The sequence below is a fragment of the Prosopis cineraria genome, unplaced genomic scaffold, assembly GCF_029017545.1.
Source record: "Prosopis cineraria cultivar Desert tree isolate PC_DT_omini unplaced genomic scaffold, ASM2901754v1 PC7, whole genome shotgun sequence".
Taxonomy (NCBI): domain Eukaryota; kingdom Viridiplantae; phylum Streptophyta; class Magnoliopsida; order Fabales; family Fabaceae; genus Prosopis; species Prosopis cineraria.
The window spans coordinates 29,677,588-29,687,735 of record NW_026555338.1 but is presented as its reverse complement, the minus strand read 5'-3'; the positions used below and the strand labels follow the sequence as shown (position 1 = coordinate 29,687,735).

Sequence of the window (10,148 nt, the reverse complement as noted above, 5' to 3'; positions counted from 1 at the left end):
TATTATGGTCATTGATTGTAAAGTTGGGTAAGATTGAAAAGTTACATATTTTCTTTAACAATTATAAGAACTATCATTTCTTAATAAACATGAAATTGATTGTAACTTTGCTGTATATTAAGGAGCCAAATAGAAGGCGTAGTCTTGATACATTTTGTGTCTATACCTATCCATCTTTGAAATTAGCAATAACAAATAAAAGAAAGGCCTAAATTTTGAACTATTTTAGCCACCATATTTGATTTGTCAAAGATGAAACCCAATTATTTGTGATTCAAGTAGTATTAAAATAAGTCAAATTTGTGTACTACGAAAAATAGAAGTCCATATATTTTCTTTTTTTTCTCACTAGAGGGAAAAAGAGTTCGAGGTGAAGGGGTTAGAACTTAGAAGTGTGTCCAACAATACAAAGTTTGGTCAATTTCGTACAACTTGAGGAACTACGAAAAAGAAACCCACGCCAAAGAATTTATGCCACACACTATGAGATTATTAGATTAAAGTCCAAATAACATTAATATTGTTTGGAAAATTAATGCCATGAATTTCTTGTCAACTTTCTTTGACCTTGTATACCTGCAAACTGTACGTGGTCTCATAATGTGATTCACATTATTTGTTTTATTTAAGGACGAACCAACAATTAAAAATGCTCATATCACATGTAAATAATGAAATTAATGATAATATTCATCCTTTTTTAGTCAATTGTAGACCAGGTAATTCCAACCAACTTGTATAAACATAAAAAAGTTTACAGTGAAGCTTAGAGAAATTGTAATTTTTTTTAAACATTCTAGTCTATTCATGATGGCCTGCTTGAAAAAATTCAGCTTACCCTGATTGGGTCCTAAACATCCGAGATATATTTTTAAAAAATATTATAATATATATATATATATATATTAAATGTTCATTATTTTTTTAAAACTCAGTGCATTTTTACTAAGAGATCTTATTTGAGTATATTGTTATAAATATTTTTTTAAGAAATTAAAAAGATATATATTGTATATTTATATCATTTTTATCCTATAAAATACTTTAAAATAATTTTAAAAATGTATTTTAACCTTATTTTTAAATTTCAAATAAGTTGAAAGTCAAAGTTGTTAAAACTAAACTTGATGATATGAACTTTTTATATACTCAAGTTCATTCAGCTCTCAAATGAACCTGCACCACTCAAATGACAAACTTTTAAAGTTTTTTTTTTTTTTATCATTTGATATATTATATTTATAGATGTTGAAGCTCACATCATGGAAAGAGTGCATTCAGGGATAGACACAACAAAATATAGTGTATGAGTTCTATGCCTCAAATGAAACTCACTGCGCTGCTCTCTTTTTTTCCCCCTCCTAGAGTACTTTATGCACACTCCATTCATTTTGTGAATGGAGAGGATCCGACTGATATGAGATACCACTCTGTTTAATTCATCTTCAAATTGTAGCCTTAGTTATATGTGGAACGCTTCTCTTTTTGACTGAGTTAAAGGAATGCTTCAACATTGGCAAGTTTTACAGCTTTCATCAAGCCAGCCAGTATCAAAGATTTTAGAGTTTCACTCTCACCGCATAGCAAAGCTACATGCCCCTGCTGAAGAGATCGTTTTCAAAAACTATCTACAGACAGATATCGAACTTGCAAAAGAAAAGAGAGGGGGAGGGGGAGATAACACGGTGATTACATGATTTGCAGGAATTTCAAGCCAAGAACCATTACTGAATCCTTATATATATGCTATTATTTATCGAAAAAGTTTATAATCACCTTGCAGAAACAGGCATTGTAGTTACAAGAAGGTAAACTCATCTGGCTCGAGTCTAGGGTAATATAATTATTACTCTAGGAAGACAGCCATTAGTGACTACATTCATTCAAATCATAGCTAGCATCGCTGATTTTTTAGCGGGGAAGGAAGACCTATAGTCGAAATCAAAAGAATATCTAAACCCTCCATTAATTCCCAAAACAGACTCCTGCATTTGATGCCTGAGGCACATGTCTTTGTTGGAGTAATGCAGAGAAGAAAAATTTATCTTAATAAATATATCACCTTTTTGCACCAGATTCATCAGCTCCCCAACCAATTTATGCACTTCACCCTTGAAGAACCCACACACAACTTGAATGAGTAGTCTGATCACCCTGAAGTTTGTGGGTCAGCAAGCTCAGTTCCCAGCAGCTGTGTCATTTCTGAACTGTTCAGCAGGCGGAGGAAGCAGAAGGTTAAGCCTGCGTCCGTATCTTGAGATTCGCTGCAATCGTTCTTTCCTCAATCTACATGCCACGAAGACGCATGCATGTCAAAATCTATCATTCCATTGTCTACGGGCCTATAGGGGAACAGTGTGACTTAAGTGCTAGCTGAATGAAATATTTTAAATCAATCTTAAATGAGAGGCAGTCTTATTCTGTATTTAATCAAATGTTTAAGAGAAGATTTCAGTTTGCTTCCTTGAGCGCTTTGTGGCTTCTTTGAATAATGGCCCTCGGGAAAAATTGCAATTAAAGAGTTGAAACAACATAAAGTCAGAGTCATATTTATAGAATTTTTTTGCTAAGAAATTCTATAACAAGGTACTTGTAGAATTTATACTTCAACAAGGAAAGGTCTTCTCCTATTAAAATAGAACTTATGAACAATATGAATGTAAAAGTAAACATACAAGTACACAAACATATACATGTTAACACACAGATAAACGTATAAAAGTACATGAAAATCCCCAACATAATTAATGATGCTAAAATATTAATAATAATAATGCATTAACAGAATAACCAAAATGAAGATAGTGATAATATGGTTTTATTGGGGCACACTGCATCCTATTAAATAATTACATCACGGCTTCCAGTTTCCTTGAGAAGTAGATACACCATTGGCTGTTGTCATACCGAAAGTAACTCGGTGGCTTCATATCACTCAACATGGACCTTCTAAGTTCTTGAGTTGACCGCCAAACCCCAAACTTGACAATTAGAATTATAAATGATCAATAATTGTCGCATCCTAGATCTATGTACCCTGTATGTATCATCTACCCATTCTTATAGACACATCATACATGCAAGAGTTTTGCTGACCACAGTTCATAAATACAAATAATAGTTTTGCTGACTATTGTTCATAAATACATATAATGATTATAAATCATAAGGTGAACGAAAAAAAGGAAAAACCTTACGTCCTTACCTTGCTCTGACCTTTTTGGAACGTTTGATATGCATCTGCAATACATCCCGCAGTGTTAAGTTTTCATCAGATTTCTCATCCTGAAAGCAAAACTGAGCATATATCAATTCTCAGAGAAGGATTAAGGAGCAAAATAATTCTATTTTCTATTGTCACTAAATGGTATACAAGAACTGCATTGTCTAATCAAACTTATTCAACATAGCTCTGAACAAGATATGTTTTCCCCCATTTTTCATGTAAATACAGCTTTCCCTTCACAAAATTTTGATTGCCTAAATTAGACAGTTGATGAGGAAAATTAACCTCTTGCTCTTCTTCAACTTTCTTGTTTGACATATAACTAGCCATCATTGATGCAGGCAAGTGTTTGGGAAGTTCTTTTATAACATCTTACTGTGGTACCTGCTAGAAATGCATGTAAAATATAAAAACTAATCATTAATTAATACCCAAAAGAATGTCAATGGTCATACAAGCATTATCACTAACCAAGGTAAGTCACAATGAAGAAACTACCAGCTAAATATATTAGGAAAGACTAGTCTTCCATGTACTTCTGAGTAATCCCCTGTCCTTCTTCCAACAAGTCTTCACTATTTAGGTTTCTCTCCGTGGTAGGGAACCCTGATACACTAGGGCTAAAGTCTTTGATTAATTTTAACTCAATCTAACAAGGACGTTAGCAAACTAGTGCAGCAAGAACTCACCCCCACAGAGCAAAAACTTCTGTCAGACGTACACTTAATCAAAAATCACAGCAACCTTAATAAGATTGCATGCAGTACAACAAATGAAAACACCAAAACTTTAGCCTCAGCTTTTTCCTTTTTCCGGGAAAACCCAAAACTCCTTGAAGTATCACAATCCACACAAGACCAATGATGGAAAAGATGTTAGGAAGGCCAGTCATCCCATTTTGGGCACATCGAGTATGCTCAACAGAGTCTCACTCCTAGAATGCTACAAAAGGGTTCTGAGGTTGATGAAACTTTCTCTGGTCCCAAAGGAGCTTGTCAAAATATTCCCCAGAGCCCAAAAAAGTTACAGTTAGTGGCAATAACATCTTTTCCTCGAATTTAAACAAAATATGACTAAACATATAATGAAAGACTTAGTGAGTCAGAATTACGTGCATGAATACAGAAGCAGAAGCCAAATGCTTATATAAGAAGCTTCAAGAAATAATTCAAACCTACCAATCTTCGTATGTAATATTCCTCAACCATGATCTACAAAGTGCTGGTGCATACAGAGAAGCATCCTCTGCTATTGTGAGCTATAAATTTGAAATATAACGTAATCAACATTTGAGCACAATAATTGAACAATAGAAAACTGCAACAGAAATATACAAGCCTGCTTGTTTTCAATTTTTAAAAACTATTTTTTGTTTTTGAAAACAGAAAAATTTAAAAATTATTTGTTGTTTTTTATTTTATTGCTTCCAAAACTGTTTTTTTTTTAAATGGAAACAACCTCATATTGTTTTCATTTTATTTTTCTTATTTTTAAAATACACTACCTTTGATTATTAAAAATTATAGTTACCTTGACCAACTTCTATCATAAATCACCACCATTAACTATCTATGACTATGACTATCAGTTTATTTTTTAATTTTAAAACTGTTTTAAAATTAGTATAACTCAACAGATTTTCATTTTGTTTTGTTTTTCCAAAACAATTTTGAAAACTGTATTACAAAACAATTTGTAAAAACAAAAAATGAGAATAGAAACCAAACAGGCCCTAAGATGCTAACTCAAGGTGTCTTATATTCTATTTCACAAAAAATACAAGAATTTCTTATCACCAGAAATCAAATGTAAATGAATTTATGAAGATGGTGTTTCATTGCAATCCTTCTACCGTAGGACATTTAAATTCCATAACATGTAAAATACGATCTCAAGGAATGCGTGCTCACCTCTCTACCTTTGACGATTATAAAATTGCTATCCCTGCTTTTGTCCCTAGGAAACACATCAGAGGGCTATCAATTCGTAGCTCAGCACAAAAAAAAAAAAATGTCAGAATCGGAATCTGTATATATGAAATATCATGAGCAAACCAACCTTCCATCTTTATAGCCATTGCCATCAGAAATTGTAGTTCGAGGAGGAGCCTAAAAAAAAGAGGAAACAGAAAGCTTTATAATCCAGCGTAACAATTCAGATTATAAAGGAACAACGTATTATTTATCTACTTGTGTTCACAATATAAGTCACAGGGATATGCTTTTATTTGTCAGTTAGAAGATACAAAATTTAACCGGCAAGAACCAGCAGTATCTACTGTCAAACCTTCGTACGTAAAGAGACCGGGACACCGTTAACGGCCGAACCCTGACGAGGATATTGTAAATTGGGCAGCCTAGTCATCAACGGACGGTTCAAACAACCGAAATGAGGCGAACCCCCAGCCCGAACACCAAGGGGAAACAAAAGAGGGGGGGGGAGGTAGCTACAGCCACCGTTGTTCGCCACAGTGACGATCTGATCGTCGATAAGGAACCGATACCTTTGGGAACAAATCCACAACCAGAAAAAGTGACGGGTGAGAGCATATCCTAACCTCGCTGATCATGGGGCATGGACAACAATTGAGAATTGGGATGAGGGTTTGAGGTCCGAATAGGAAGCGCTTGGGCTGTGTAGAGGGATTGCGACGGGAAATGGAGTTGGTTTGGATAAGGAGGATGTTGAGGGGGTGCAGATATGAGTCTAGGCGACGATGGTTGTGAAGTCGTCAATGGACGAGAAGGCGCGACCATTATAGTGGTGGCTGCGTCTGCAGTCGATGTGACGGCGGCAACAGATGAAGTGCCACCTGAGACAACCGTTGCGACTGCGGTGTCGCAACGAGGGTCGACGGACATGATGGCGGGGATATATGTAAAACGCGCGATCAGAAAGACATTTTGAAAAGCAAAGAACAGCTATCAGTATTCAGTATTTCGCTATTTCTTGGGTCTGCCGGTAGTAAAAAGCCGAAGGCCCAAGCAATGACAGGGTGAGTTTCTCTTCTCTATTTTTTTTTTAATACCATTTCATTAAAAATTTCAACTGTTTAAATTAAATTTATATTTTTAAAATTATTAAATGTAAATTTTAAAATTTAATTTAATAATTTAAATCTGTACTGATTTTTTTTTTCTATCCTTTACAAAGGGAAAAATCCAACTCCGGCAGTAATATGATCTTACTTAAACATGGGCCAACTTGTGAAAATAACTGAACAAAACATTTTATTTATAACGATTTGATTATAATTTTAATTTTAATATCATTTCATTAAAAATTTCAACTGTTTAAATTAAATTTACATTTTTAAAAATTATTAAATGTAAATTTTAAAATTTAATTTAATAGGTTAAATCTGTACTGATTTTTTTTCTATCCTTTACAAAGGAAAAAATCCAAATCCAGCATTAATATGATCTTACATCAACATGGGCAAACTTGTAAAAATAACTGAACAAAACATTTTGTTTATAACGATTTGATTATAATTTTAATTGTAATCATAATAATTAATTAATTTTTAAATTGAAGTCTAGACTAATTAATAACTATTCTAGTTTTAGTGCCTTGATTAATGGGGGGAAATGGTTTTGCTTGTTTTCTTGGCACTGACATGTTATTTGAGAGTTGAAGCCACTTGTATGTACTTCTTCCATTAAAAAAATATGAGACATTTTGTGAGGGATTAACTATTTAAAAATATAAGATATTTTTAAGTTTTTTAAAGTATAATTATTATCTTTTTTTAAAGTACCTTATTAAATAAATTAGTTTGTATTTATTGCAAGGTAAAACATTCTATTAAATATAAGTAAATATAAAAATATAAAGTTAGTTTGAAAATAAATAACTATTTTATTAAGAGATAAAATTTTATTAAAAATATTTATATTTTTTAACGAAGGGAATATATAGAATTATAGAGGTTGAAATTCTTTTTTATTTTTCTCCTTATTTTTTACTTATAATTGGTAGAAATATTATTTGACTACCATTTGAATCTGCTTTTCTGTTAAATATTGGGTGCATCAGAAAATAGATATGTTCACTGAGCAATATTTTATGAATGATAAGAAGGGTAGTGTATTGTGCATTTATGCTCCCAAAATGATGAATTCTTCAGTACATATATTGATATTTTTGGAAGGTAAGTTCCCACATTGCAAGTCTTTCATTCAAATCAATTCATGGTTTGTGAGATTTAAATTTGGTGACTGTACTTAATACAGATATTGAATGCTGTACCATTTAAATCATTAAAGTTTAAATTCATGATTATAAATTTATACTTCACTTAAGATTAATAAATGAGTGAATTTATCTAAATTATTGATTTATATTTTAATGTTTTAGATGACACAGTTACTCAATGCCTATATTAAGTACAATAACTGAATTTAAATCCTAATTTGTGAGTATTTTTTAGAGGACATGTTTTTCATCAAAAATTTATTCACTACATGATCCAAATCACTGGTGGTACATATATTAATACTTACTAATATATTAACGTGGATATTGAGAATCAATAATGATTCAACTTGAAAATCTTATGGTACTTGGTTCCCATCTCAAGAAGCATATATGTAATATGAGCCAATAGTTTAAAAATTAGACTAAACAATGAATCGAAAAGTTTTAAAAATGAGACCGGATGATGAAATAATAATTAAATAAAAAATAATATATACATATATTATATTAACAAATAGGTGAAACAATTCAATTATTCTACATTTTGAGTTTTTCTCTGTATTTTTAAGAGCCGCTCAGGTTAACTATAAAAAACAGTCAAATGGTTAAATCGGATTGCTTTCTTGTTGAGACGACAATTCGACCTGTCCAACTTAGTGATATGAGCCATAGGTAGTGCTGATTATTGTGGCTATTGATTTATTTAATTAACTGCTCAATACCTTTATTAAATTTATTCGCCATACAGTACACAGATGACACACCAAAAGCCAACAAACGTGGCTTAATTATTTGCAATAACTTATTTTTACTCAGTCGTACTTCTCATTAATTCCATGGGCACCTTGTTATGATTAGATCATCACCGCACTGCCCCACATCCCTTCATTCTGGTAAAAACATACCAAAAAAAAAATAATAATAATAAGTAGGGCATTTAATAACAAGGATGATTAAAAAAAATTGAACTATAAAAGCAAATAAAAGAGAAATAAGAATGCATGAATATAAGAGATAAGAGATAGTAACCTTTTTTGCAGTTGATGGTTCAGTCGGAGTCGCTGCCGCTGCTGTCGTCGGTGCAGCTACGGTTGCCATCACGGTGGTTGTGAGAGTGAGACCTCTTCTTGAGCTTCACGACCATCCTCTCTTGACTCATTCCATATTCAGTTGAACAAGCGCTGCTGTGGCCGTGTCCGTGGCCGGTGCCAGTCAGGTGGTGGTGGTGAGGTTGCTGGGTCTGGTTATGGCAGGGAGACTGGTTGTGGTTGTGATGATTGCCATGGAAGACCTTGCCAACCATTTCAGAGACCTTGTGGCCGAGTGACGAGTTCTGGTGGCATTTGGTCTCGCAGGTCTCGCTGCCGCTCCTGTAGCATTGCGTTGAGGCCATGGCCACGGTTCGCTGCCTGGCTTGCTCCTGAGTTTTACTTGTTTGCTTGGTGATGAAGATAACATGGTTTGAGCTCTCCTTTATATAGAGATTCAAATTCTTCTTTGTTCTTTAATTATTTTTTATTTATTTTAAACTAACAATAATTATTGGTGGGAATATATGCTTGGGAGCATGGCACATTAAGACTTAATATATTCTAAATTTATTTTACTTAAAAGTTTTACATGCAAATATGATTTCTATAGTAAAAAGTTTCATTTGTCCCCATTTAAAAAAATAACATTATACACAAGATATTGTATTGTTGATGTATGAATTTTGTCATACATGAATACTTATACGTTATTATTCAATTAAATCATACAAGTTATGTTTAATGAATAGATATTATCATATTAATGTATATACATTCTCATATTATATGCAAATTTATTCTTGTACATATATCTAGAAAACTTGTTCATTTTAAACGAGAAATAAATGAGTCTTTTCATCAAAAATTATATTTACATGTAAGGCTTTTAAACATGCAGAATCAACTCAAAATGTATTATATCTTGTGCGTAAATTTCTTTGATTTAGGTGCTTTAGGTCCCCATTGACCCTATATAGTTTTTTCCTCTCTGCCCATACAAGGAACACCCTTTGAATCTGCTTTATTATTATTATTATTATTTTGTTATAATTATCAATATGCAGTTAGAGTCATCAATTAGGGATCCAAAAAAATTTAAATTTGAGTCACTACTTTAGAATATAAAATGATAATTCAAGCTCCCTTTTAAACCCTAAAATAAAAGGATTGGTCCTTTTATAATTTTTTAAATTTTAGTATTAAAAAATTACTACCTCCATTCAAAAATGTAAAATATTTTTTGAAAAGTTTAGTGTTAAAAGTATAAGACATTTTTAATCCTTTAAGGTGTGATCATTGTATTTTTTTTAAGTGTCCCCATTGAATGAATCACTTTATATTTATTTTAAGATGAAACACTTTATTAAGTAAGAGTAAATATGAAAAGATAGTGTTAGTTTGAAAATAAGTAACTACTTTATTGGGAGGAAATTTAATTAAAAATACCTTATATTTTTAATGGAGAGAGTAAATACTACAATAATTTAAAAACCCTAGCCTTATTTTCACAAGGATGAAGAAGGAATATATAAAAAGCTGAATATCTTTATCACTAATAAGGCTCTGCAATGAAAGAAATGAAGTTATATTGATGTTGATGACAATAAAAATCATTAAGATTTAGCTGATGATGCTAGCAAAGTTTGATCATTAGCAGTGTTGATTTTGTGATGTTGTTATTTTTTATTAGA

At 32.1% G+C, this 10,148-nt stretch overlaps 1 long non-coding RNA gene across 8 annotated transcripts; it reads right to left on the bottom strand.

Moving 5' to 3' along the window:
- Positions 1-1,745: 1,745 nt before the first annotated feature.
- On the bottom strand, positions 1,746-8,876 carry LOC129314783 (uncharacterized). 8 transcript variants are annotated; one of them, XR_008594265.1, is made up of 9 exons: positions 8,456-8,876; positions 5,513-8,316; positions 5,285-5,334; positions 5,137-5,182; positions 4,405-4,484; positions 3,725-4,217; positions 3,512-3,613; positions 3,206-3,285; positions 1,747-2,286 (listed from the first exon to the last, which is right to left on the bottom strand). It is a non-coding gene; the product is annotated as an uncharacterized LOC129314783 (long non-coding RNA). The 8 variants fall into 8 exon arrangements; XR_008594268.1 differs by having other exon boundaries at positions 1,750-2,286; positions 3,725-3,934; XR_008594269.1 differs by having other exon boundaries at positions 1,746-2,286; positions 3,206-3,297; positions 3,725-4,484.
- Positions 8,877-10,148: the final 1,272 nt, after the last annotated feature.